A 27,717-nucleotide genomic window follows, 5' to 3' on the forward strand; every position below is an offset into this window, starting at 1 on the left:
CCTATGGAGAGCATCTTCATTGAATTAAGTCTTGCATTCACAGTTCATTAAAATGTTCAGTCATATACCAACAAAACACAAAACAATGACATGATTATTCCTGTGTAGCCCCATCTGCCCTCCCATCTCCTTCCCCATAACATTTCCCCACCATCTTACACTGCTCTGCCTCAGTGCTCCCTCCAAATACATAGTACTAGGGGTTGGCTGAATCCTGTCTGGCAATGATAGAAGGGGAGGGGCGTGAAACCTAACAAGCAAGACCTCAATATTCATTTGTTTAGGTATTGTGCCTTATGTTCCACCCCTCCCTCCGCCACCTTTCTATTACTGTCAGGAAGGATTCAGCGAGCCCCTTGAATGCAACCAATTCAATGCTGGGGGAGAGACAAGGCTGCTATATATAGACAGGTGCCAGAAGTACAGAAATTATTGCTTGACAAAGAAGAAATACAAATTTTCTTGAGGTTCGCTGTGACAACATTGCAAAGTGGCCACCTAGTCAAGGAATGTGGCCTTTGGGACCCAGAAGAAGCACAGCCACTTGCAATGTGTACTGAAAGGTCTTAGACACACATTCTGTTGCTTTGAGAACACTCCTTTGGAGCTGCCTCATGGTGTATGTACTGTGATGGAACTGACCCAACAACAGACCCCGATTCAGAAAACGAACAAGCAGGGGCTGTGTGTTTGTTTGTGGGTCAGTGGGTGTCTGCATGTGTACGCTTGTGCGTGCTGGTAGTGTGTGCATTTGTTGTGTGTATATGCTTGTGTGCATGCATATGTGCAAATGACCTGTGGCCCTAGACTTGGAATAAGCTTCACTGCAGCTCTTGGTGAAAAACCCCTGCTTTAGAGCAGTGCTTTCCTTGGGTGGGGGCATCCGCCTACACTTTAACAGCCTTATATGTTTATTTAAACATATTTTCATAAGCTTAAACAAATGCATTTAAAGAGGACACTTTAAAGATTTGTACTCATTTAAACGCTAGTGACAAGGAAAACAAACCACCAAACAGAAGGAGGAAATCAAAGCTGAATTTGCATCCTTAATTTATTATGTTTTAACCTAATTACAGCAGAGCTGCTAACTAACATATGATTAGAATATTCCACAAACTGTTGTGAGGGAGGAATATCCGCTTACACTGCTTTCTTAAAGTTTATCTACAAGTTTTATTTCACCTTCCTTTTAAGGTCTCTACACCTTCCTGAGAGCTATTCACATGAATGTGGAAGCACTAATGCAAAGCTTGTATAGAACAAAGACAGTTTTCCCTCCCACGCTTAGCTGAAGAATTGTATAATCTTCATTCCACCCATTAGATTCAAGGCAGTACTGTGCTTGCTGTGGTTAGAAACACGCTTTTCACTGCTCCAACAGCTTTCCTCCATCGGTCTGTTGCTAACTGCAGCAAATATTACCATGGACACTTTTTATTAGGAGTGCAAAGTCTCACTTTTTGGCTGGATGGGTACTGAATTATATCATGTCCTCCCTAATATAGGACACAAGAAGAGTAGCCAATGGGGTGGAGTACAACTACAGCTCCCCTCACCCCTGACCATTGGCTGTACTAGCTAGGGCTGGTGGGAGCTGTAGTCCAACTACATCAGGATACCACATTTGCTATTCATGGGATACAATTCAGGGTAGTAGTTATAGTGACAGACTAGAAGCATAGAATCATAAAGTTGGAAGGGACCACAAGGGTCATCTAGTCCAAACCTCTGTGATGTAGGAATCTCAACTAAAGCACCCATGACAGATGGCCATCCAACCTCTGGATCCAACCACCCCCAGCCTAGGACTGGGGAGATCTGAATTCAAATCCTCACTCAACCTACTCAGTCATGTAGGCTCCCACTGTGATTTAGAACCCATGAATGCACCTTGATAGGCAGAACCTGTCCCTCTAGAGCAGTGTGGGCCAAACTTGGGTCTCCAGTTGTTTTGGGACTACAATTCCCATCATCCCTGACCACTGGTCCTGTCAGCTAGGGATGGTAGGAGTTGTAGTCCAAAAACAGCTGGAGAGCCAAGTTTGGCCAACACTGCTCTAGAGTAAACAGAGAAAGGCGGGGCTGCTGAAGGGGAAGATCTTCAGAAACCACATCGGGGCGATGTGGGAAGACACAGATGTGTCAGGCAGAGGAAGACTGATGTCCCTTGAAGGGAAAAGGAAGAGTCATCCAGGACTTGTGCAAGACATCTTGTTGTCTGAGAACTATATGGCGGCCCCCTGCCCCAATTCCATAAAGAGAAGCTGACCAGGATTGGCAGTTGCATGTTACTGCAAGACTGGCAATGGGACAGCATCCTCCACATCACCTGAAGGCAGCAGGCTAGCAAAGGGAAAGCATGGCAAGGTACATGGTGCACACACAACTGTCTGCCCACCCATCAGCACCTGCTGTCTAGATGGCTGCTTCACTCTGCCTAATGGTAGGGATGGCCCCAGAGGGAACAAAATACACCCTGAGTAAATAATCTCTGGGAAATGCCCACAAGTTTAGTTTTTCTTTTTAAAAAATTCCCTTGCTCTCCTGTCATCTGGCAGGGCTCCCCCCCCCCCAAAAAAGCCTTGTATAAAACATGAAGAGGCACATGGGACTTGACTCCTTCTGGGTCCTGTTGATCAAGCCGCAGCAGTCCTGTGCGGCATGTAGGTGGAGGTACACACACAGCCCCATACTCCATACAGAGTTGTGTCCCAGGCTGCTTTTCCATGAAGAGAACAAATTTCCTGTTGTGCACCCATCCCATGCCCTTGAATCTCTGGATCAAATTTTGAAGCTGTTTGAGGGGGCAGGGATGCAGGGGGAAAGAGAAGAAATGGAGATCCCATTGCACAAATGGAAATCTATTTAACTGATGCAGTAGGAGCACTGAATGAAACCCTAGCACTGATAGATCACCAGTCTGAAATGGCCTGTGGGAAGGCATTCCTCTGGCTATCACCAAGATCACCCAAGCATGATTTGTGGCCTGATAGCACATGTGGTGGGTCTTGTTTATTTCTGTCACTGCTTAATCATGCCTGGAACAGTTCAGCACTTTCCAAATTCCAAACCCAAGCTCTGAGGTAGATGTTTGGGAACTTCATGAGGCTGGTTGTTGTTGTTTTTTGTTAACAAGCTTCCAGAAGTTGTTTTCAACATCTTAATGGCCTTTCAGCAGGAAAGTAAGAATCAAGGCAGTTGATGAAAAAGTAAAATTAGCACTGTCTAAAGTGAAACTTCGAATGATTGCATGATTATATTGTCTACCTCAAACTCTGCTGTGCAGAAAGTTCAGGGTACTTGCTGCAGCCATGGTAACAGTCAGCTCTGCATGGAAAGCTCTAGGAAACGCAGACAGGTCCAAGCAAGAAAGAAGTCTTGGTGAATGGCCCTGCTTTGGATGCCATAACATTTAAGTAAAACTAGAGTACTTACAAGGAAGGCATTGTTTTGACTCAGTGTCTTGGGCCCCCTGCAGACTGTCAATATTTTGCAGGAGGGTTTCAGGTGCATACTGGAACATCAAATTTTCACAATTAATGTGAATTAAAGCTCTCTGTCACAGGTTATGGACACACTATCCATTTAGAGTATATTTAAACCACATGACTTCCCCCAAAAGCATCCTGGGAACTGTAGGGTGCTGAATTGTAGCTATGTGAGGGACTACCATTCCCAGGATTTTGAGGAGGAAGCCATGTACTTTAAATCTGCTTTAGAAGTGCTTTAAATGTATGGTGTGTATGCAGCTAGAGATTTTTGTGGTCAGGAGAGAGATGGGGGAAATCCACTGAAAAGTGGGACACGAACTAATGATTAACAGGAAATGTGTGAACACTGAATACGCAAATATGGATGAATGTGCATTGTCCTATAACCCCCATGTAAACAAATCAGGAGAAATGCTCAATAAATACTGGCACTGTGGGTTAAACCACAGAGCCTAGGACTTGCAGAGCAGAAGGTCGGAGGTTGAAATCCCCATGATGGGGTGAGCTCCCGTTGCTTGGTCCCTGCTCCTGCCAACCTAGCAGTTCGAAAGCACGTCAAGTGCAAATAAATAAATAGGTACCGCTCTGGTGGGAAGGTAAATGGTGTTTCTGTGCGCTGCTCTGGTTCGCCAGAAGCGGCTTAGTCATGCAGGCCACATGACCCAGAAGCTGTATGCCAGCTCCCTCGGCCAATAAAGCGAGATGAGTGCCGCAACCCCAGAGTCAGCCATGACTGGACCTAATGGTCAGGGGTCCCTTTACCTTTTTATAGCCTAACCTCTGTGTAAGCTTTGTGCAGGCAAATCAGGTTGAATGTTCAATAAAAAGGTTGTCTGGAGGTGTATTTGGTCACATACAAGTGCCCTTTTCATAGAAACAAATCTCTGAACTACCAGAATGGTTAACTGAAGTCTAGTGAGTTATCACATGAAAGGCGAATTAAATAGTGCCACGTCTTGATATACTTATTATCTTATGAAGTATGCACTAGCCTGCAAAAACAGCATCTTGGAATCACTGCTGATAACACCCTGAAAAGAAATCTGAATAATGAAGTGCCACCATGAATTTGTATAACAAAATGACAGGAGGAAATGACCCGGGGTCAAAATAGAACACCAACAGTTTGACTGCAGGTTTCTTGCCTATTCAAAGGTTATAACTCTTCTTTGGCACAATCCTGTACACATCTACTCAGAAATATGCCCCATAGAATTCACTGGCAAGTGTGTGAAGGACTGCACCATCAGGGATTTGTTTTGGGCAACAAGATTTCCTTCTGGTGAAATTCTGCATCCAAATTGAATTGGCCATTATTGCAGGTGTGGTAATCACAAATGGTTTGTGTGAAGAAGAAATATGCTATCTATTATTTTGGCTTGTAAAGTGACAGTGAGGGAGAGAAGAAAATCTGGTGCAGCTCTGTCAATTTTGTTGGCAGGGGAGTGTGAACATATATAATCATCTCCCCTCACAAAAATGTATCCATCTGAAATTGGATAACTCTGAAGTCAGAACCTATCTCTGGGGGGGGGGGGTGCTGAACATGAACATGGTTGTATTTCTATTGGCGTCAGAGTGATTACACATAATAAAAAAAGTGCATCCCATGTATCGTGAGCCTAGATTATCTATATTGTATTGTGCCTCCTATGATACTGATTGGTTGGGGTGGTGACATGAAATGTTCAGCTGCTCAGGAACCTCAGTGGTTTACACTCCAGCTTCTGTGTTCATTTGGCCACTATTAAAAAAATCACACGGGGGAAGAACAAGAACTGCAGAGAGCCCAAAGGCAAGGACAGTGAAAGAATGATACAGAGCAAGCAATGGTATGAGAAAGAGGAACAAGAGGGATAGGTGGAAAAACAGGCTTAATGGGAAGGACAGTGGAATCAGGGAACTAAAGTCAGAAGGGGGTGATCAGAATTATGGCCCTGAAGAAATATCAAAGGACTTAAAGCCAGGGGGACTTGCTTGCTATGTGAATGTTGGGTAAGCGGATCAACAGCCAGGAGGCCAAAGAAAATGCAACACAGATGGTGATAAGGGGTTGAAAAAAAGAGGAGCCAAGAATAAAGGAAACCTTGGGCTGTGCACTGTTAGTGGCTAGCAGCATATATTGCCAGGCCTATTGTTCCCCCCTCCAATCAGCAGGCTGGCACAAGAAACAGGGAACTGGTATCTGGTCTAGTGGTTCAAGCCAACAATGTCTTATATTTGGTTTGAGGTGGTCCATTTGCCCTCTTTCAAGGACATGGATAGGGTGAGAGAGAAAAGGCAGAAGCAGTAAGATTGCTCCATACCAGCAAAGGTATGTGACTTTGGTGCTCTGTCAACTTTACAAGATGATTTTGTTGATCATATACTGATCCCTTGGGAGCCCAAGCCAATTGTGGGATAAGAATTGTGGTGTGTGACTACATTTGCCCCATGTGTCCTAGACAGGAAGCTTAGAAAATGCTTATATATCATGGGGGTGGAGGGCAATAACAAATCTGTATATTCCATATAACGAAACACACATTTTGGGGTCTTATAAGCCCACTGCCCCACATCGCCTGCTCACACCAACAGAGGTTAGCCTAGACACCTACCAACATGGCTCCCATGCTTGAATTAGGGTGGCTATCTCGTAATTGCTATTAACTTTAGGAACCAGCACTTCAGTCCATTAGGAATCAAGACAAAAGATAATATGAATATCTGATTATTATTTTCAAAAATACATGGCAATTTAAAACAAATACTTGCTAAAGCTGAAGTGAAACTGTTGCCCTGGGAAACTAGAATCAGAACAATGTAGTTAAAATTTAAAAGCCAATTACCCTATAGTCTGAATGTCTAAGATCCAAGTGCTGTTATGCTTTATTTTTTTCACTTATAGGTTTCTTGCCCTGATGTTACAGGTTTTGTTCACAAGGCAGAGGAGGTCAGGTTGCCATCTGCTGTACATCAGCCAAGCAAAATGAACTTCAAATTGCCTACCTAAGATGGGAAATGAGATAACCCATCCTTCCTAGAGGACCAAACTATATGATACACAGGAAACCCATGATTAGATCTCTCAGTGTTTTGTTTAAAGACAAAATGTAGCCGGAAGGTGCTGCTAATTTGATCAGAACAGTTGTGGTGAAGCCAGCAGCGGAGGAAGCCACTTAGGTGCCTGGGGCGGAGCAATGAACACAGTCCATAGACCAGCCTTCCCCAACCTGATGACATCCAGCTGTTCTGGACTACAACATAGGAGCGGGCTGTGACTCAGTGGTAGAGCGCATGCTTGTAATGCCAAAGGTCCCGGTATAATCCCTGGCATCTCCAGGGAATGTCCCCTGTCCCTAAGTTTTCCATTGACATGTATTCACATGAGGGAGAAAGATCAAATCAAATAATAACAAGGTTGTTTAATACCATTACTGGTTCCATTACAGTCCCAGCATTTCCCAAAGAGAGCTGCTCCATTCAGGGCTCTGATAAGCTGTAAACTATATCTGCCTTGAAGACTCAATAGCAGCCTCTCACAGCCTCTCTCTTGTTAATCAACAGTCACAAATACAGGGCAACAGCATACGTACCCTCCAACATTTCTCTATTGAAAATGGGGGCATCCTATTCCATCCTCTCCAACATTTCTCCAATGAAAAGTGGAATGTCCTAAAAGGACAAGTAGGACATAGGGTTCAAATCAGAAACTGGGATGGCTTCTGTAATTCCAGGTATGTCATTGCAAAATCAGGACACTAAGCTAAGCCTTGAAACTGGGCAGCATACCAAGTTCACACTGCAGCGGGAGTTCCACAGGAGGCATGAAGCAACCACACCTGGCTACAGCCTCCCACAACACCCTTCAAGTCATGCCAGCGTGACACAATATTCTGGCAAGTCAGGCATCCAAAAGCTGCAGCCTCTTCCTTGCATTTGTTGCTATCCTATCCTGGAAATGGTGACCCTTAGAGATCCATGAATATGAACAGGCGCCAGTACTTTGATTACCCCCATACCATTATTAAACAACCCTTTTCTGGAGGCTACACTCTGCCCAGGGACTGTGCAATAGTCTGACACCACCCTTTTAACAGGAGTTCTGTAGAGTGACCTATTCCAAAAAGGGCGAGTTTTTGTTTATGTTTGGATACAATTAGATCCCATTTTGAATCAAGATGGCAGAATGACCCTTTCAAAACTGCACTGATTTCAAGATTGTGCTGGGGATTTTTTGCTTTATTGGAATGCCTGAGCAATGTGGCGTTCAAAGCTGCCAGTATACAGTAAAATATAATATATTCTCAATCAAACAATGTAAGGCAGTAAAAGCACAGCGTAGAGGAACAGGAATGAAAGAAGGCCTTCCAAAGCTAAAGCATGCTCTCACCAAGCCTACATCTCACACACTTAGGGGCTAGAAACGTTAGGAGGCAACAAGAGATGCTTAAAAAGAGAAAAGCTCACACCTACTAAAGGAATTAAGCGGTGCTCACATAGACATATCCACGCACTCTGGGGTTCTGTATTGGGTGTTGAGTTTTACATGTACAGAGACATTTTCTGAAAGTGGATAAATACAAATTTCTCTTAATGTGGTGTGAGAGCCTCTCAAAACTACAAATTGGGATGTAAGTAGTCTTCATAAATAAATCTGAATATTCATTGGCTGCTCTTGTTGCATATTACTGTCATGTGAACAAGCTTTCTGATTATTTTATATGGTAAGAAAACTTAAGATTAGGAACATACTTTTAATATTATAATAATTATTGATGCATAGATATCTATAGAATATTGAAAGGGTTTTGATTACATTCTAAGAACAGGCAAAAAGAACAATCTGGTTATAAAAATCTGAATACTGCTTACATAGCTAATTATAGGTCAATCCCTTCCATTCACAACAAAATAAAAATGGAAGCGCTGTTGACATTTAGGGGCCTACAATTAAATACTAAACCTGAAATGATTTATGAAAATTAAAATTCTGAGTTTGCAAACGCTGAGAAACCTTTAAAATATGCATCTGAAAACTTAACTGCATCCTAAAGGCTTTGGCAAGTTTTTACAGGGAAAAGATGGGTTTCACCACCCCTATCACAGTCTTAGTTTTACCATAACCCTCATCATTCAAAATGTACAGCATGACTTTGGAATACATATCACTTTCTGAAAGGAAGCAGGAAAATGTCCACACAAGAAAATGATGGGATTCAGTACAGTTGTAATCTGTACAGACTGTGCTGGATCTAACGAGAGAACATTACAGGGAAGAAAACACTGTACAATAGTAGCAGTTATGAGAAATGTTAATTTCTTTAACACTGATACCCTCTTGTTAATTCAGGCACAGCACAACATGTACAGATTAATACATGACCCACAGCTTCACATCTTTTGTTCATTTCTAGATTGCTTTCATGAAATTGTGAGCCCACCAGGAGACCTGAAACAATAAGGTGGGACCCTTTGCACGCACTCATTTGCATGCCCCACAGTGTTTGCATCCAATGAGCATGCAGGATTACAACCTGGGTTGGATAGAACAGATACTTAAAGGTGTATTTATAAGATCTGTGAAAGGTTTCTTAGAATCATAGAAGAGTTGGAAGAGGCCACAAGGGCCATCGAGTCCAACCCCCTGCCAAGCAGGAAACACCATCAGAGCACTCCTGACATATGGTTGTCAAGCCTCTGCTTAAAGACCTCCAAGGAAGGAGACTCCACCACACTCCTTGGCAGCAAATTCCACTGTCGAACAGCTCTAACTGTCAGGAAGTTCTTCCTAATGTTTAGGTGGAATCTTCTTTCTTGTAGTTTGGAACCATTTCTCCGTGTCCACTCCGTGTCTGGAGCAGCAGAAAACAACCTTTCTCCCTCCTCTATGTGACATCCTTTTATATATTTGAACATGGCTATCATATCACCTCTTAACCTCCTCTTCTCCAGGCTAAACATGCCCAGCTCCCTTAGCCGTTCCTCATAAGGCATCGTTTCCAGGCCTTTGACCATTTTGATGTTGACTGCACATTTGCCTGCACATTTGTTTGTCTTCCATGTATGCACTTGTCTACTTACAATAAGTTTTACTCCACCATCACCATCCACCCAAACATATCACACCCAGTACTTTAAAAACTGTAAATGACTGCTTCAGAACTTTCGGTATCTCAGGCAGTGGGAAGCAGTAAACAATATAATGCAGTGACAACTGAACTTACTGTGTCGCACTGATTGCATCCACAGTTATACTATTTAAAGTGCCTTTCTTCCCCTGCTGTACAAAGTACAGATTTTATTCTTCCATGGATCCAAGTGGCAAAAATCCACCATTACCTTTCAAAGAGCCTTTGCTTTATAAGGGAAGATGAGCAAAACAATGGCAGAAGAGTGGAGCTATATTACTCTTCTGACTTCACCAATTTGCGGAAGAAGAATTCATTTTAAATTTTAAATTTTAAATTCACTACACACTTTCTTGCAAGAAAAACCAGATATTAGAATATTCTGCAGTGATATGTCGCAGAATGCAGCACAGATTGTGGCACATTCTTCTGTAGAAAGTTGTTCCAAAAGCCACAGGTCTGGATGTGTTTTACTATAAAAGCTGACATATACCTAAATTACATTTGTCTAAACATAAGGCTATTGTCGCAACAGACTGAAGTCAATAAAAAAAAAAGCTTTCGTTGATTCTGATAGAAGGAGTTGTGCATAATTAATTACACTGTTCCCTGTGAATCAAGTTTTTGTTTATGCCACAGATATAGTGAAACTATCTCAAACAATTTACCACTTCAAGATTACACCAATTTCAAGCCATCACACATGCCCCAGCTGATATGTAGCCACAGATAATAGGTTGAAAATGGGGTTGGACAGGTGTCGACAGAGTTCAATATGCGGTGAATCAATTATGTGTGATTGTTTCATCAGCCACATGACGCATTACTCAGGCCACAGTTACCATGCCACCAGAAATCAGCTAGAGTGGGCTTGTGTAGCTGTGACATATGGAGTCAGTGTGAGTTAAGTTACGAGCTGGACAAGTGATAACCAAATGACTGTTTCAGCATATTTCAAATTCTTCACAGAACGGTTCTTTTTTGCTTCCCCAACCCTTCCTCTGTAGAGTGCACTAGTACTATGGAATTTTGTTTTCTAGATACGTAGTGTGGGAATAATGGCAGATTGCAGGACCTAAAGTGAATCACTGAGTGAGGGGAGCGGTTCTAGATGGCACCTGTATGAAAAAATCATGTTTACATTTGTTTGTTACGGGTGCTAAGAATTGTTAGGAGACCCCTATTCCCCTCACAGTTATAATCCCCAGAGTGGTTTAACAATCTATCTATCTGCCGAGGGAACTGTAGTTCTGAGAGAGGAATAGGGGTCTCCTATGAACCCTTAACAAACTACAGTTCCCAGGATTATTTGAGGGAGGGAAGCCGTGACTCTTTAAAGTGGTATGCTCCTGCTTTAAATGTATAGTGCAGATGGGACCTGTGTAAGCTATATGCTTATTAAGGGAATCTTATTAAATGTACAGTGTAGAAAGGAAAGCATGCAAGAACCAGTCAATAGCAGACTGTTCTCCCGCCTTCTCTTTCGACTGTTGGCCTCTTGGAGAAATTGTGAACTGTACTATCCCCAGGAAAGGCAACAAATTTTAGATTGTAGAAATAAGAGATTGTATTGAACATTTGGAAAATGTACTCCACATGTCCTGTAGCAAAACATTTCAGTGAAGATGGACTGCATAGTGGTGTTAGCTATTATCCCAGGAAAATGCAAGTGCTGGAAAACATATGCTGCTTTAAAATCAAGTGTGATTATTTCTTTTAAAGGAAGGCGCAAGAGGCCTGAAGAGCATTTAGAAGAAAATACTAAATCACGTCTCTTCTGTTAATGTTACTGAAACAGAAAATAAGCAAAAACTATGGAGGTGGGAGAAAGAGAGAGCTGTAGTTGTACATTCTGAAATGAAGCAGTGTGTTGCAGAAGCTGCCAGCTTTTCATGATCTCTAATGTGAGTTTTGTCCTTAAGTGCAGTGTAAAAAGAAAAAAGCTCTCTCTCTCTCTCTCTCTCTCTCTCTCTCTCTCTCTCCCTCTCTCTCTCTCTCGTTCTGTGTGTGTGTGAGCACGTGCGTGTGTGCGTGCATGCATGCATGCAAACAGAGAAAGAGAGTAGGGTTTTGCATAAATACCAAAGCAGAAAGCATCAGAACAAAATTACTTGCTAGATTGGGGCTAGCTTGATTGGGAAGAAGCTCTTCACATCAGTGCCAGAGTTCCAGCAATCCTTGCTACGTGGCCACTGCAATGTTTTTCCAGCACATTCCATTATGGTGTGCACCCAGGGGTTGGTTGGTTGGTTGGTTGGATGATTGGTTAGTTGATTTCAGGAAAGGAAGGAGGAGGCAAATGTCAAGACAAACAAATAAGGACAAGAAAAGGGTAAATAGGCAAAAAGCTTACAAAACAACCACAGCAAGAGTGGTCAAGAAGCAGAAACAGGGGGAATTTTTGCCCCTGCAGAGAAAAAGACCTGTGCCTAGCAGACAAGTGGCAGGAGGATCAAGGGTGGGATAGCTCCTCCTCCTCCTTACTTGTGCACCACAAAAGGAGCTCCTCACTCCACAGATCTCTCTCCACAGAAGGTGGACAAAGGAGTTTGGATAGAGACAGAGCCATGAGACAAAGACAGGTGCAGGCAGCAGAAAAAGGCTGGAATGGATCTGCAGCATTTGCAGCTTCCAAAAACAGGCACAGGCAGAAGCAGCAGCTCCATTCTAGCCTTTTCATTCTGCCTGCAACTCTCTCTCTCTCTCTCTCTCTCTCTCTCTCTCTCTCTGTGCTTCCTTTGAGCCCTATTTTTTGTTGTTGTTTTTGAAACATTAGGGTGTGCCTGGGCACACCAAGCATGCACCCTCCACATATCTATGTGTACAAAAGGCTAGTAAAATGTTCATACACGATTACGGTAATGGCTGCCAACATGAATGGCTTTAAAAGGTGTTTAGACAAATTCATGGAGAATAAGGCTATCAATGGCTACTATCTATGATGTCTAGTCAATGGTATACAAAGCCACAGAAAAATCTAATAGGTTCAATAAGATGCAAGCGTCTCATAAATCTCTATGTGAAGATCATCTACCAGAGTTCAAAATGCAGTTTTCATGTCTGACCCAGAAAAAAACCATCCTGGCCAAGATCCAGAAGTGATAGGATCCAGGTGTGCTGAAGCTGTTTCCAAATGTAATCATATGAGCAGGTGTTCAATGGCCATGAGGTTCAGGTTGCCTGGCATTTTGCCTTCATTAGAGCATATACTGATACCCCAGCCAGTAGAGCAGGTGTGCAGAACCTTTAGTCTCCAGATGTTACTGGACTATGGCATCAATCAGCCCCAGACAGCATGGCCAATAGCCAGAGATGCTGGGTCTTGCAACTGAACAACATCTGGAAGGCCAAAGGTCTCCCACACCTTCAGCAGAGGATCCCATTTCTTCTAGCTTACCTTCCGCAGCTAGGAGCATACTCAGGGGTTCAGTTCAAACACGGTCACCCACCTCTCTCAAAGATGACTCACAAAATGTTATTAACAGAAACTGATCCAAATAAACCAGTATTTAAGATGCCAGTCCTCAAACTGAGTCCTCAAACAAACCTAAGCATTAAGGAACACAAAAAAAATTCCTTCCAGTAGCACCTTAAAGACCAACTAAGTTAGTTCTTGGTATGAGCTTTCGTGTGCATGCACACTTCTTCAGAAGTATCTGAAGAAGTGTGCATGCACACAAAAGCTCATACCAAGAACTAACTTAGTTGGTCTTTAAGGTGCTACTGGAAGGAATTTTTTTTGTTTTGACTATGGCAGACCAACACGGCTACCTATCTGTATCAAGGAACACGTCAAACATGTCACAGCAAGCAAGAGAATGATTCATCCTCTGGGTGGAACTGGATTCACCAGACCTTTTGCCACTATCTGTAAGAGCTGCAGTAGAGCATAGCCTATAGGGCAAACATACACAGCAGCCAAAGGGGAAACCATTTTTGCTGCAACGACGGCTAATCCTTTAAACAATGTCACTCACAGCCAGTTCCAGCACAAGTTAAGCACTTGTAGGTCCATGATTGACCTTTCCACTGTATCCATATGAGCTGTGCTGGAGAGGCCCCAGATTCCACATGTGCAGATGGGTGGACATGAAGCCATGAATGTAGAGAGGCTCTTTCCATGTTATCAAGGACCATGCCTTTTGCTAGTTTCCCTAGTCATGCAGACAGCTGCACACTTCGCTGTACGTTGGGTGAGAGTGGGTGGCACTGAGAGTGAATGCAATCCCACCCCTCCCTTCGCTGAGCTGGTAAAGAGGGTTATGGTGTAAGTGGACCCAGTTGATCTGCTATTCTACAAATCAAGAATGTTGTGCCAACAGAACAGTATTCATGGTTGATGGCGCAAACTTCCCCAGACAGTTTTTGTAAATGAAACCAAAACCCTTCACTGAAGAGGCAATTATCTGAAAACCACACATCTGATGTGTGTGCAATTTGTAAAGCATTACTCATGGAGAGTATTTAGCCCCCAAGAGCAATACGGTAGAACCGATCACTTTCTGTTTGTTTTTTTTAGTTCCTTGAAGGTGTTTGTGCCGCGAGCCGAACACATTGGACAAATTTGATCTGCTCTTGATTAGGCTGCCTGTTTCACTCATTTCTAGGAATCTAAGGGCTATCAGCTGGGGGGAAATGGCACATTTACTGTACGTGTGGAGTCCACATTTAACTTTGCTCCTTCATTTATTAATTAATTTAAAAGTATTAATCATAAGTTAAGAAAAACAAGGGCTGTTACTCAGAATCATGCAGATACATTTTATATAGTTTTTCTAATGAAGACCTGAAGCAATGCTGTGAAGACAATAGGATTATTCATTGCATTACTCACGCTACCTTGAATGATAATGAACTATTTCTTCTGCACTCCTATGGCAACCTAATGCTTAATGAACCTAATGTTTAAATGAAAGCTTTGTCTGTTCCTTATAGCACAATTAGGTTACAAAGCCATAAGCAAGGTTAGGGAGCACTCTCATTAACCCAACAAACCAAGAGCAGCAGGATGCCTATTCACACATTCATAAGAGACACCTCCACTGGTATAAAACAGAAGAAACTGATCAGCAAAGGAATACCTCCACTCCTTTATGCCACATCTACTTAAAAGGCAAAGGTGAGCAGAACCCAGCCAAAGCGAAGTCCATTAAAGCTGATTTGATTTCAGTAATAGAGCAGCAGTAGGAATTGAAGGTAAAGGAACAATTAAAGGATGATTCAAAGGTTACTTTTGTACCATGGGAGCTGTGGTATGGTGACCTGGTTCCTGTAACAGCTGTAAAGATGGTTACTGTCTAGTGTCTGCAACACTTCTGCCTGTCCTAGGGACTAATGGCCAGCCAGATAGTGCTTCTTTACTAGCATTACTGAAGCAGCATGGGATGAGACATGCCACAATGCTCCCATGCTACAAAGTAAAATTTGAGGCAGACAGTCATCTCTGCCTATTGGTAAGGCCAGCCCTGACTGGAAATTGTGCTTTCCACAATCTCTCTTCAACACTTGGACAGAACACTTCAACAAATTTACTTCCCCACAATCAAACTCAGAAGAGGAGCATGAACCTGTAACTCCACCAGGCACTAATTACTTGTGAATTTGCATTATATTTCCCTGATACAATCACACACGTAAGTTAATTCTCTCAGCAATTTAAAATACAGCCTCAAACATGTTGTTATGAGTTTGGGAGTGCTAGATCTCTCTAACTTCATAGATCCATAAGTGTTATAATTTAATCGAGGCTTAATCAAGAAGGGCCAGACACTTCTAATCCCTAGATCGGGCAAGTGTTAAAAGCTAATGAAGCTAGGCTAGCTTCCTGTGCTGAGGTGATCGCCTGGAGTGATGAGCCACTAACAGAATAAAGGAACAAAGGACTCCTGCAACAGATAAACCAGAGTTTAGAGTAGAGAGGTTAGAGGAATTAGGACTTGTGTGAGCTAAATGCTAGAGGAGTAAAGCAGTATACTGGTAAGCCAGAGAGGCAGAACATGAAGTTTGATGTCTATTTGAATCCAAGGTTGTGGCTATGGGAGAAACAGGACACTTCTGAGGTGCTAATGCTGTGACCCCCCTTCATCATAAGCTCAAATGGGATATATGTGTAAATAAATACACAGCAGTTTATGTTGTTCCTCGTTTCCAAAAGGAAACATGGACCTGGGTAAGCATCTGGAACCCCTGTTGCACTGCTCAGAGATTGGGGTATTGTGCAACAATGTATTTAGCTGCTCTGAGAAGATGATGTGGTGGTACTGCGAGTAAGACAGCCACATTGCCATAACTTATGTGCTCTTTTTGTCTTGTCTAAACTCTGTTCTGTACATAATCTCCACAGAAAATGAGGTGGAAATTCCCCTCTGTTGTCTCATCTGCTTCCTCATATATATCCCAAAGCTTCCTAACTGAAAATAATAGAGATCAATCTGAACTTGTTCCAACAACCCTTTGGTGTTCCCATTTATTATTGTATTTGCAGTTACAACAGTGTTGTGTTTTTGTGAAAACATGTAATTGATGAAACAGGAAAACAGAAGCTTCCCCAAGGCAAAAACCTAAAGACATTTTTCACATTGTCAAAGATGTTAAGCAGCAATTATTGCCAGTTAGTTAGAAGTCTCATAGCGTACCTTTCTGAAAGAGGTAAAAAAGATTGGCAATTTGCCAGATCTCACATGCTATAATTTGAGTATGCTTAGTTGCACTTCAGATCAAGGTTTTATTATTTAAAATATTGCAGCTTTAGAAACTTTCTTTCAATTGTGGAATTTTTGCACTCAAAAAAATCGCACTGTGTGAAAGGCACAGAGGGAATTCAATTTTTTACTTCCTTTCACCCAAAAGTTACAGAAACCCACAAAAAAATGTATTTTATTGTTTTCTATGAGTCTTCACAAAAGAGAAAGTATCAGATGCCATTCTAAAATGTAAGAATTGCCACTCTTAGTCACACTCCAGATCCATCTAGCCCAACACAGAACCTTCACTGGTGCCAACCTAGTTTCTGTGGCAAGCTCCATGTTGGAGATATCCATTCCATGTAGTTTGTCTCCAGAATAAGATAGACAGCAGATCTGCTTCTGCACACAGAGATAATAGGTGGTATCCAACTGGGTCTACTCAGAGTAGACTTTAGTTAGTCATAGCCATTCATTTTGGGGGGTCTGCTCTGATGATTTCTAACATCACATGCAACCCACTATCAAAGCTAACACTGACGGACAAATGTATTCCCCCAACAGCACAATCCTAATGTTATTTGCTCAGAAGTAAACACTACTAAATTCTATGAAGCTTGTTGTTGTTCTTGTTTAGTTGTTTAGTCGTGTCCGACTCTTCGTGACCCCATGCACCAGAGCACACCAGGCACTCCTGTCTTCCACTGCCTCCCGCAGTTTGGTCAGACTCATGTTTGTAGCTTCGAGAACACTGTCTAACCATCTTGTCCTCTGTCGTCCCCTTCTTCTTGTGCCCTTAATTTTTCCCAACATCAGGGTCTTTTCCAGGGAGTCTTCTCTTCTCATGAGGTAGCCAAAGTATTGGAGCCTCAGCTTCACACTCAGATATTGTGAAGTTAGCCTAAGCCTGTTCAAAGCTGCTGCTGTGACCAACTCAGGCTGCAGTCACACAGCGTTTTATTCTGTTTCCCTAACTGTTAATTTTGTGCATTCTATTAGAGCTTTCACATGAAATTAAAGCCATTTCCAGAAAGCAAATGCAATATAGCACACGTTTGGTGATTAGTTCCATGTTATTTGATTCCAGAAAGGGAACAACAGTGCACATATGCATACATGGTGGGTGGATTTCCGGAACATTTTCCAGAACATGGCAGTATATCGGTTAAGATGTGGTGAAACAAGCATGTGCAGTGTGAAAGGAACATTAGAAAATGGGGCAGAAACTAATGCAGCAAACCCCACCTGTGAATGCTGCCTCAATAATTTCTTTCCAAGCTGGATAATTCTGTGGTCCAGCTGAAACAGAATGAATGTGGTTACACTTGAAGACACACCAGTGTAATTAACTGGGATTGTATGCTCTTTCAGAAGCACCTTTTAAAAAATTTACTACATGTATATACAGTGGTACCTCAGGTTAAGAACTTAATTCGTTCTGGAGGTCCGTTCTTAACCTGAAACTGTTCTTAACCTGATCTGTTCTTAACCTGTTCTTAACATTTTAACTAATGGGGCTTCCCGCTGCCACTGCGCCGCCACCATGTGATTTCTGTTCTCATCCTGAAGCAAAGTTCTTAACCCAAGGTACTATTTCTGGGTTGGTGGAGTCTGTAACCTGAAGCGTCTGTAACCTGAAACATCTGTAGTGCCTTGTAACAGAAGCTCTTACAGAGCAAAAAGATGAAGCAGCAGCATTATAATATATTATAAAAAATCAAAATACAGTATACTGTTTTGTCCAGCCTTGTTTATCCTTTTCGGCCACTAGGTTGCTTGCCATTTTTAACTTTTTTTTTTAATACCCCTTTTATTTTCAAACATTATGCTTAATTACAAATAAAAACAGAGCAAAGGATAAAATAAATTCTGACATATGATTCCTGACACGCTATTGCCTTTACTATGGATCCCTCACAGCTTGTGAAATATTACTTACATGCCTGTTATTCCAGCTAGAGCAAGTCTTACTTCTTGCCAGGTTTCCCCTGAAATTCTTCTCCACAGCTGCTTTCCTCAGGCAGGATTCCACTGCAAATTGATGGAATAAGGCACAACTGAACAAATAATAATATCTGCACCTGTAATTTGTTGAGACTTTGGACAACATCAGATTAATAGTTGTGCCGCAAAAGATTTTTTTATATATATATGCATGTAGAGAAGGGGTGAAGAATTGTATCACATGAGGTCCGGTGGCTTATATTCTAAATGTAGATGCAAAGAAAGATTCTTGATTTGCAGCCGTGGCTTGAACTGGACACTTTCTGAATTTGCCCGTATGAGATGGGCAGTTATGGTTTGCCCAAAATGCTGCTCTGATGCCTGGTGGGCCTAAAAAGGCCCAGGGACCAGCAGTTCCCCTCCAGCGATGTTAAGAATGCCTGAAAGGAATGAATCAACATTCATTTTCCTTTTTTTTTTTTTTAGACCACCTCAGATCATAGCTGTCAACTTTTCCCTTTTCTTGAGAGGAATCCTATTCAGAATAAGGGAATTTCCCTTAAAAAAAGGAAACATTGACAGCTATGCCTCAGATACAGCTTGTAAATGTCCAAAAATAAACGCTTCTCCCTTTTCCAGAGAGCAGCATTTAAGTGATTGTCAATATCCACCAGTCTTTCTTTGCATTTTTGAACATCTGCCCCTTAAATCCAAAAGTCAACAGTCCTCTTATTAGTGGTAGTATTCCTCGTATCTGGGTGGCAAGGGAGAGATTCAAACCTTAATAAACATAAATTGAAAGATCCTAAACTTTACAGCCACCTTCAAAAAAGAAAACCCTCAAGAGCCGTAACGTCTAACTTTACACTGGAAATACACTAACACTACTTCAGAAGTGCTACAGCACTGTTGCCTTCGGTTGGTCAACTGGACACTGATATCTACGACAACTCATATGCATTGACAACTCATTATATTGATCACAACAAACTTAAGTATTTAAATTAGCTTCAGTTCTCCATAGCGCAGTAGTAGATCATGTGCTTTGTGTGCTGAAGGTCTCAGATTCAGCCCCTGGCATCTCCTGTTAGACCTGGAAAAGACTCCCTGTCTGAAACCCTGGCAAGACTGAGCTACGAGGTGGACCAATGGTCCGATCGGTCTAAGGCAGCTTTTTCCTGTCTGGTGATATATATTCAGGCCGACCCTCCGCGCTAAACAAATTACCAAACCTTGCGCTGCCTGGTGGCAGGTCAGTCTGAGAAAAGCCAGGAAAGGTGCTACTTGTCATTATTCCCTCTATAAAAAATGTGCAGCCCATGCTCTTTACCAAAGATGAGCGTCACATTGTCTACATACTTCAGATTACTAGCCGTTCAGACCCCAATCTGCACCTTGTTTTTATAATCAATAACCATCTGTCATTTTTATTGCTACCTAAACATAACTACTGAAGGGACATACTGAGATCTATGTTCCACCACTACATATTCAGAAACATCTCTGATAATCATCTTGCCATCTAGACAATAACACCTTCACCTTTGTCTTGCCCTTTGAAAGCAGGACTGTAATATATCCTGTAGCAAACAACAAAAAACAAGCAGTCAAGTACGAAAAATATACTAAACTCTAATGACCATATTTGCAAATACCTTTGGGTCCTCCTACTCTTCTCACAGTTACCATAGCAGAACTTTGACATCTAAACTTCTTTCTGCATCCATTTCTAAATTCTACAAATAGCTTAGAATTTAATCACTTGCATAAGATATTAGGATAGTATACACTGGACAAATCTGAAAATTTTCTTGGAATTTTTAGATTTTTACAAAATATTTACCAAATTGCCCCAGATGAATTCTTTAATTAATTTGCACCTTACCACGGATCATTCCAAATCAATTCCCTTTCAATTCATTTTCCCAATGAATTTCTTGGCATGCTGCTCCAAATGAATTCAACTCCCCTTCAGTTAACACCACTCATTGCCCTCAAGTCATCTTTATATGAAGTCATCTTAAATTAATTTATTTTCCCCAATTAATATTTTACTTAATTTCCCCTAAATTTGTTAGCCACTGAGAAGCAGGGCACTTAGAAAAATATGTGTGGCCCCCTGGCCCAATAAGCATGTTCTCTAGCCCCTGCAAACAATCACTTATGGGGGGGACATGTTAGCCATACATTCATCCACTTACCGGATGTGTCCCACTTAATTTGATGTTTGTGTGTGTGTATCTGTGCAGGATTGTAGAAAGAGCTCAGAGCTCAGTAAATGGGGTGGAGTTTGGGGTAACTGTGGAGCCCCTTTTGCAACCCAAGTTGCTGAAGAAAATGATACAAATAAACTCCTACACCTTTCTCCCATAGGCCTCCCATCGTTCAGGTGCTGCACATGAGTTGCCGCCATTTAACTACATTTCAGTAACAAGACTACTAAGAGGCAGGTATCCATTAAATCCCTCTGCACTGCAGACATTTCTCCATGTACTTAGGATGGGCAATGCCTCAATGGATTGCTCTTCTGCCCAGATTTCCTGGGTCTACTTTCTGCATAATGTCATATTTCCTGTGTGTTGGAAGGGATACGATATTTATTTGGACTTAAAAACAAGGGTAGAAGTCTGGGGTGTTGTTGGTTTTTTTCCCCATTTTGTATTTTTTTTTTGGGGGGGGGGGACCGAACAATTCCAGGGAGTCTTTTTTTTTCACCCAATGAAAACTGTGGGCAAGGAGTAATTGTTCAGCTATAATTATCTCCGCTGTTACAGTGGAGGCTATCAGGCTAGCTCAATAATTTTACACGCACATCTCAGTGATCTAAGTTGCACTCACAATCACTTGTGCCCACAATGCAAAGCACTAATGAAAGAGTCACAGCCAGAACAATTGTTTCCAACAGCTAAATTAGAATTAAAACAAAAACCAAAAACATGTCCATTAAACACATTACTTACATTGTGCAGAGCTATCTGTGCTAGAACATAAGTTACTGGACTTGATCATTATGAATCATAGCTTTGCTTTAGTACTTTGCTCCCACTAGAGTGCTTTAGCACTGATGCTCTTAAGCCTGAAAATATTCAAAACATTCTGAACCATACTATAGGAACACACACGCGCACACACGCACACAGAGAGAGAGAGAGAGAAAGAGAGAGAGATTCATTGTTGGCAATATTTCCTCCTTCTTTTCCTTATTTATAAAAAGAGATGGGTTTGATTCAATATCTAATCATTTAGGAACTTTGCACACATTCTTTTCAAGCTTTAGAAAGACGCTCCATGAGATGTACAGATGCAAAGCCAACTCTATTACAGCTATTTTCCCCAGCATGCATCTCTGCAGCTCCTTTACAGTGGTTGGCACAATAATAAAAGGGACGAAGGGGGAACTTAATAGAGTAAATCTCTTGTAGGTTTCTTGCAAGGACAAGTGGGCTGGGCTGGGTTTTCCTTTCTCTTTTCCCAGTCTTCAATTCACTTCTCCATGTTTCCACATCAGTTTGCAATTTTTAAAGAAAAGTCCTCATGAAAATCAATCAGCATTTCAGGGCCAATTACCCCCAGTACCTATATATTTTTTCTATAGAACTGTATTTACTATACACAAAATTGCAAAGCATTTCTCCCTAATATAATGCATGCGTGTTATTTGCACAATTTCGCCTCATATATATGTCTTCTGAGAAGTGTGAATTTTGAAAGATGGCTGTGTTTTGGTTCATGCATTGTTTCAGAAAGTTTGTATTTGGTAAGTTCACTTTTAAATGTGAACTGTACCAATTTTCCTCCCCCACCCCCAGCTGTGGAGTCCCTGAATTTGGAGAGTGACTGCAGCTCAGAGGGTGCATGGCAAACTGTTTCCCCATCTGAAACTGACCCTCCAAGCTGCTCTATGTCCCACAGAGATTAAGAAGTAGGTAACCCACCTAACAGGGAGCCTGGGATTCATAGCAGGCAGGAAAACTCAACTTGTTCTCACCCCCCAGCCAAAGAAAGCTAAAAACTATCAATCCAATTGGCCTGTCAAAGTTTTAAGTCTTTGGCTCCTTCAAAGGAATCGACATTTTCACTACTAGAGGGCATTCCAGGGTAAATCACCTTCCAATGAAATGTTCTTAGACATTTCTTACGTTTTACTGATTTTTTCCCTAAGTCTCCCAATATTTCTCCGTCAATCCAAAACAGGGCATTCCTTTCAGTTCAATTTGATGGGCAGCACTTGTCTGTAAAGTGTCACTCAATAGCCTATTACTCCTACTGATGGAAAAAAATAGGAATGTGTGGTACATCTGAGTGGGCTGCCTAAGAGAGAAAGCTCAAATCTTTTTAAATGATACGCACTGTCTCCGTGCAGCTAGGAACCATTTCCAACCAATGCTAAGGCATTTTCTTAATGTCTATTGTCTTGTTGGCAATACACTAATTTGTTTCACATTAATTACTGCCTCTTACATAACACAGTTCAGTGATTATTGGTGAATCAAGGGAGTCGTCATGGCGATGATGCAGCAGCAAGAGAGTCAAACACCTGGTGGAATAGTGTCCTGTTTTCTTGGCAGGTGTTCTCATAACTTTTAAAATCTGCAGGTAATAATGGAGAACCTTTGTGCCAGGAAGCTAAAAGTCTAGGAAAGAGATAACTAATCTGTGGCCTTCTAAATGTTGGAGGTTGGCTTACAACTCCCATCAATCATGACCAGGCATCCTCAACCTCGGCCCTCCAGATGTTTTTGGCCTACAACTCCCATGATCCCTAGCTAGCAGGACCAGTGGTTAGGGATGCTGGGAATTGTAGTCTCAAAACATCTGGAGGGCTGAGGTTGAGGATGCCTGATCTTGACCATAGCTGTAGTTGATCAGAGTTGTAGTTCAACAACTACAACTGGAAGGCCACAGTTTAACCTAGGACAATTATAATGCCCAGTGGTTGGCAGTCCAACACTCCAGGGTAAAATATCAAAGGATGAGTTACACAGTGGGGTAGAGGGTACTGCATCCCAAATTCCAGAGGAGATAAGCCCTCTAAGATAACTCTCTAAGATAGGGAGGGGAAACCCTACCACTTCCAATAACCTGGCCATTGTCTATGCTGGCTGGGGCTGGTGGGAGGTGAAGTCCAACACTACTTGGAGGACTGCCATTCCTGCTCTAAGTGAAAGTCTGTTGGTATTCAGTTCAGTTTGGAAGGGAGAGTGGCCAGCAAAAGTAACTCTCCCCATCTATGTCTATAGCCAACCCTCACAAACAAGGTCCTTCCTTCCTTCCTTCCTTCCTTCCTTCCTTCCTTCCTTCCAAGAATGAAACTAACTTTACTTAATTCACATCTTTCAGGATTCCAAATTAATCCCAAAGATTCCCATGTTATCACTTCTTTATTTTCCTTATCCCCCCCCCTCCAGCTCCAAATGTGGGTGCAGCTGAGATGAGAAGATTGGATGTGAAGGAAGAAAAACACTTAAAAATTAAGATGATTTTCCCCGCTTGCCTTACTAATATATTGTTCAGTCACACTTAATTTTCATTCTTGCAGAATCTTTCATTCTTGAATGTCAATCTTATGAGTGCTATAATCTATTCCTGTTTACCAAAGAGCACTACCATCATCAGTTGATATGTCATGGCGAGTGGTGGGGAGGCGGTCCGCATAACCTCCACATAATGCACTGGGCATGATTAAGCCATTTATTTAAATGCGAAGATTAAAGTATGGTCCTGAATGTATCCCACTTAAATAAATAGGATTCGAAAGTGCTTCACTTTGACTGAATTTGGCCCTTGCTCTTATCTTTACTCCATGTGTAGGCGGTACACCTAGTGTGTGGCCTGGCATCTGCCCCTGATGGATTGGCACACCTGCAATGTCTGAGCCTTTGTCCAGGCCAGCAAATGGCTTCTGTGAGTCTCAGTGATTGATGCAGCATGCTGACAATTCGGATCAGGTTCGGTTCCGTCTTTATGGATAAAATTATAGTGCAGCAACAACACAATCAACAGCTTAGCTGGTCCTTCGCATTTGTCTGCTTGATTGATCCAAGTGTTATGTGGCAACACAGGTAGATGCATGTTGCTTTCTTTATATGTCAATCATTGTTATGTTCTTAACCTGACCGAACAAATCTATATTTTTCTTTTTAAAAGTGGGTTGTCACAAGGAAAAACGTGTCCATGGAAACCTCACTTGCTTTGGAGCTGCTATGTATTTGGTTGCTAAGTGCTCTCTCTCTCTCTCTCTCTCTCTCTCTCTCTCTCTCTTTCTTTCTCTCTCTCTCTCTATCTCTCTCTCTCTCTCACACACACACACACACATACATGCGCACATAGATCAGATTTGCTGGTGGCACATAGTCCTTTGGAATGAAACAGTGAACTTGTCCAGAGATGGTTTTGAATGTGTTCATAGTCAAGACATACAAATTTAAGTTAGAACACAATCCAGGTGCCCAATAATCAATCCCTTGAGTTACTGCAGAGCTCAGGAAACTGGTTCCTCATCATACCTGGCTCTGGTGTTTTGGGAAAATGTGTGCGACCCTGGACATAAGGGGCATTTAAATCTGGCATACATCTGCAATGGTTAGTGAAAGAGTTCTGGCGCTTAACTGATATGCAGAACTATGAAAAATAATAACATGATGACTTTTTTTTACTAATGTGTCCTGCAATTAAGGTTAATTTTAGTTAAGATCAAGAATTTGGAGAACATGTGCTTCTTTTGTGTCTCCATAAGAGCACCTGTAGCCATACAAATCTCAGTTTTTAGAAGCAACATGATAATTTACTGTATATGAGCTCTTGCACCAGAATTTTAGGTCATGCAAGTGGAAACACATACAGGGTGCAATCCTGAAGATGTGTCCAAAGCCCACCAAAGGCAGTGGTTTTTATTTGAATCAGGGTTATAGGAAATTAAAGATTTTAACAATGATCTCTCATTGCAACAAACAATTCTCTTTCATGTGGTTATGGGTCATATTTCATAGCATCTTTACTGTCCCAGGAAACACTGTGGTTATTTTGCATTTCCACTTCATTTCCTTCTTCCATGGTTGCCTTTGATTAAGCACCAGTGCTTCAGTTTATGTGTTTCCAAAGACTGAAGACTTCCAACATTTGCCAGTAGAGGAAGGAAAAGAAGCGAGGTCAGACATTTACAATATCATATATATTCAGACCCATAATGTATCTGAATCGGAAGTTGGTGATGAAAGCTCATGGCACAATAAATCCCAAGATGCTGCCACACATTTTGTCTTGCCTGTCTTGGAGTGGAATTTGACTCATCCTTCATGTTATGTATGCCAACATAGCTCCATTTATCACTTGATAACTTGAAAGTGAAATATTGTGATTAATTGTTTCATTAGCTGGCATCAGATATTACAGCTAGTATTACATCAGGAAGTGATCAGAAAGTCAAAGCTTACTAGGTTAGCCGATCATCTATCTTATCTATACATCTAGCTTTCAGTTCCAGCTGATACTTATACTCTGGTAAAGGGTGCTAAAAATACAGGATAGATATAATTCCTTTGTAATTCTACCTTACCCAGTCCAATCCAATCTATAGGTTTCCCTCCCCCCCAGAAGTAAGTCTCTATAGCTTGTGTTCAGATGGAGCATCAAAACATGATTTGGTGATAAGAGAGTAAATCTAACCTTCCAACTGGGCTCACACACTCTCCCTTCCTCTCTTTGCTGAAGTGAGGAGATTAGAAGTTTCTATTTTGATTAACCACAGTTTTGCATGTCCTCTGAAGCCTAAACTACGATTAATGTTAAGTATGGTTTGCCGTTGTTTGGACAATGTAGCAAATTTCAGTTAATCAGAAATGGAAGTGAAAGCATCCAGACTCCTTATTGCAACAGTGCCAGGTAAATGGGTAAAGCAGAACACCAAATATGTGTGAATAGGATTGGAGTTTCTTTTCCCTAAAGTTCCATGCAACTTAGAGCATTTTTTCCCAAGTAAAGCATTCACTATAAAAGCAATATGTAGATCTATGAGTTGCATTTATTTCTAGAACAAGATAATAAAGGCAACTGCTGCAACGCCACCCCTGAGCTAATAGTGATGAACGCACAATAACATTATTCTTGAACTTCAGTCTAAGCAGATGCTGAGTGTACAATGGTAAGGGGAGGGGGAAGTGTTGACAAGGCACAGATAGGCATTGCCAGATCTAAAGTGCTCTAGGTCAAATCAGTTGAATAGTTGTGTCTTGACTAACAGTCATATCAGAAATACACATTTGCAAATTTAGGAACATCTACCTGTTACTTAGCAACACATACCCTTCCACATTACCTCACATATTAAATGCAGCTGCACTGGATTGTAGAAGGAAATAATAACTCAGAGCTTTCTATATGCTGGTGGTAATGTAAGAAAAATGTGGTCCCTTGCGAAGAAGAAACCGACCAACACAGCGATCAACAACATTGTAGAGAGTTTTCATTCAGCAGATGCAGATTTAAAACCTTCATGCATGCATTCAACAGCAATGATTAGATTACAATTTTACTATTGCTTTTTAAATAAATGTTTTACTTATACATTATTAGTTATGTATAAATTGTTTATTTGTAATGTGTTTAATCTAGACTACAAATAGTGTTGGTGATTTTTAAAAAGAATATAAAAATGCCCCAAATGAACAACTAGTTCATCAAAACTAGAGCAAGCCATTAACAGCAGCTATGAATATCAAGCCATGGCAGATATCATACTAGTCCAAAAACACTTTGGACCCACACAACCTTGGTCAGCCATGAGACAATAGTGAGGCACATTTCCTTAGGGAGGGAATCCCATAATATTGGTGCAACCACCGAGAAGAAGAAGAAGAAGAAGAAGAAGAAGAAGAAGAAGAAGAAGAAGAAGAAGAAGCAGCAGCAGCAGCGGAGGAGTAGTTTGGATTTGATATCCCACTTTATCACTACCCGAAGGAGTCTCAAAGCGGCTAACATTCTCCTTTCCCTTCCTCCCCCACAATGAACATTCTGTGAGGTGAGTGGGGCTGAGAGACTTCAAAGAAGTGTGACTGGCCCAAGGTCACCCAGCAGCTGCAGGTGGAGGAGCGGAGACGCGAACCCAGTTCCCCAGATTACGAGACCACCGCTCTTAACCACTACACCACAAAGATTTTTGTCTTTTCCACAAGTCTCTAAGAATTTGAGACCCTGAGGGCAGAACTAAGCTTTATATCACTGCTTCCCCTAAATCAGTTTCAAGAAGGAAATGCAGCTTCTAATAATAATATTTTTAGATTTTACATTTTTCTCCCTTGGAAATCACAGCAGGGAATCACAATGCTAGAATTAGAGTTATACAAATTATGGATAGTAAGAACCACCATCAAAGTAACCTCTATTCCAAGGAGGGCTGTTCGATTCCCTAACAGTACATCATAGAGATTAGCAATTTACCATTATATATGAGAAGTGGGACCTGCAACAAGATGTTGCATTGTGGAGTAC

The sequence above is a fragment of the Podarcis gaigeae genome (genome assembly GCF_964106915.1).
Source record: "Podarcis gaigeae genome assembly, chromosome: 4".
Taxonomy (NCBI): Eukaryota; Metazoa; Chordata; class Lepidosauria; order Squamata; family Lacertidae; genus Podarcis; species Podarcis gaigeae.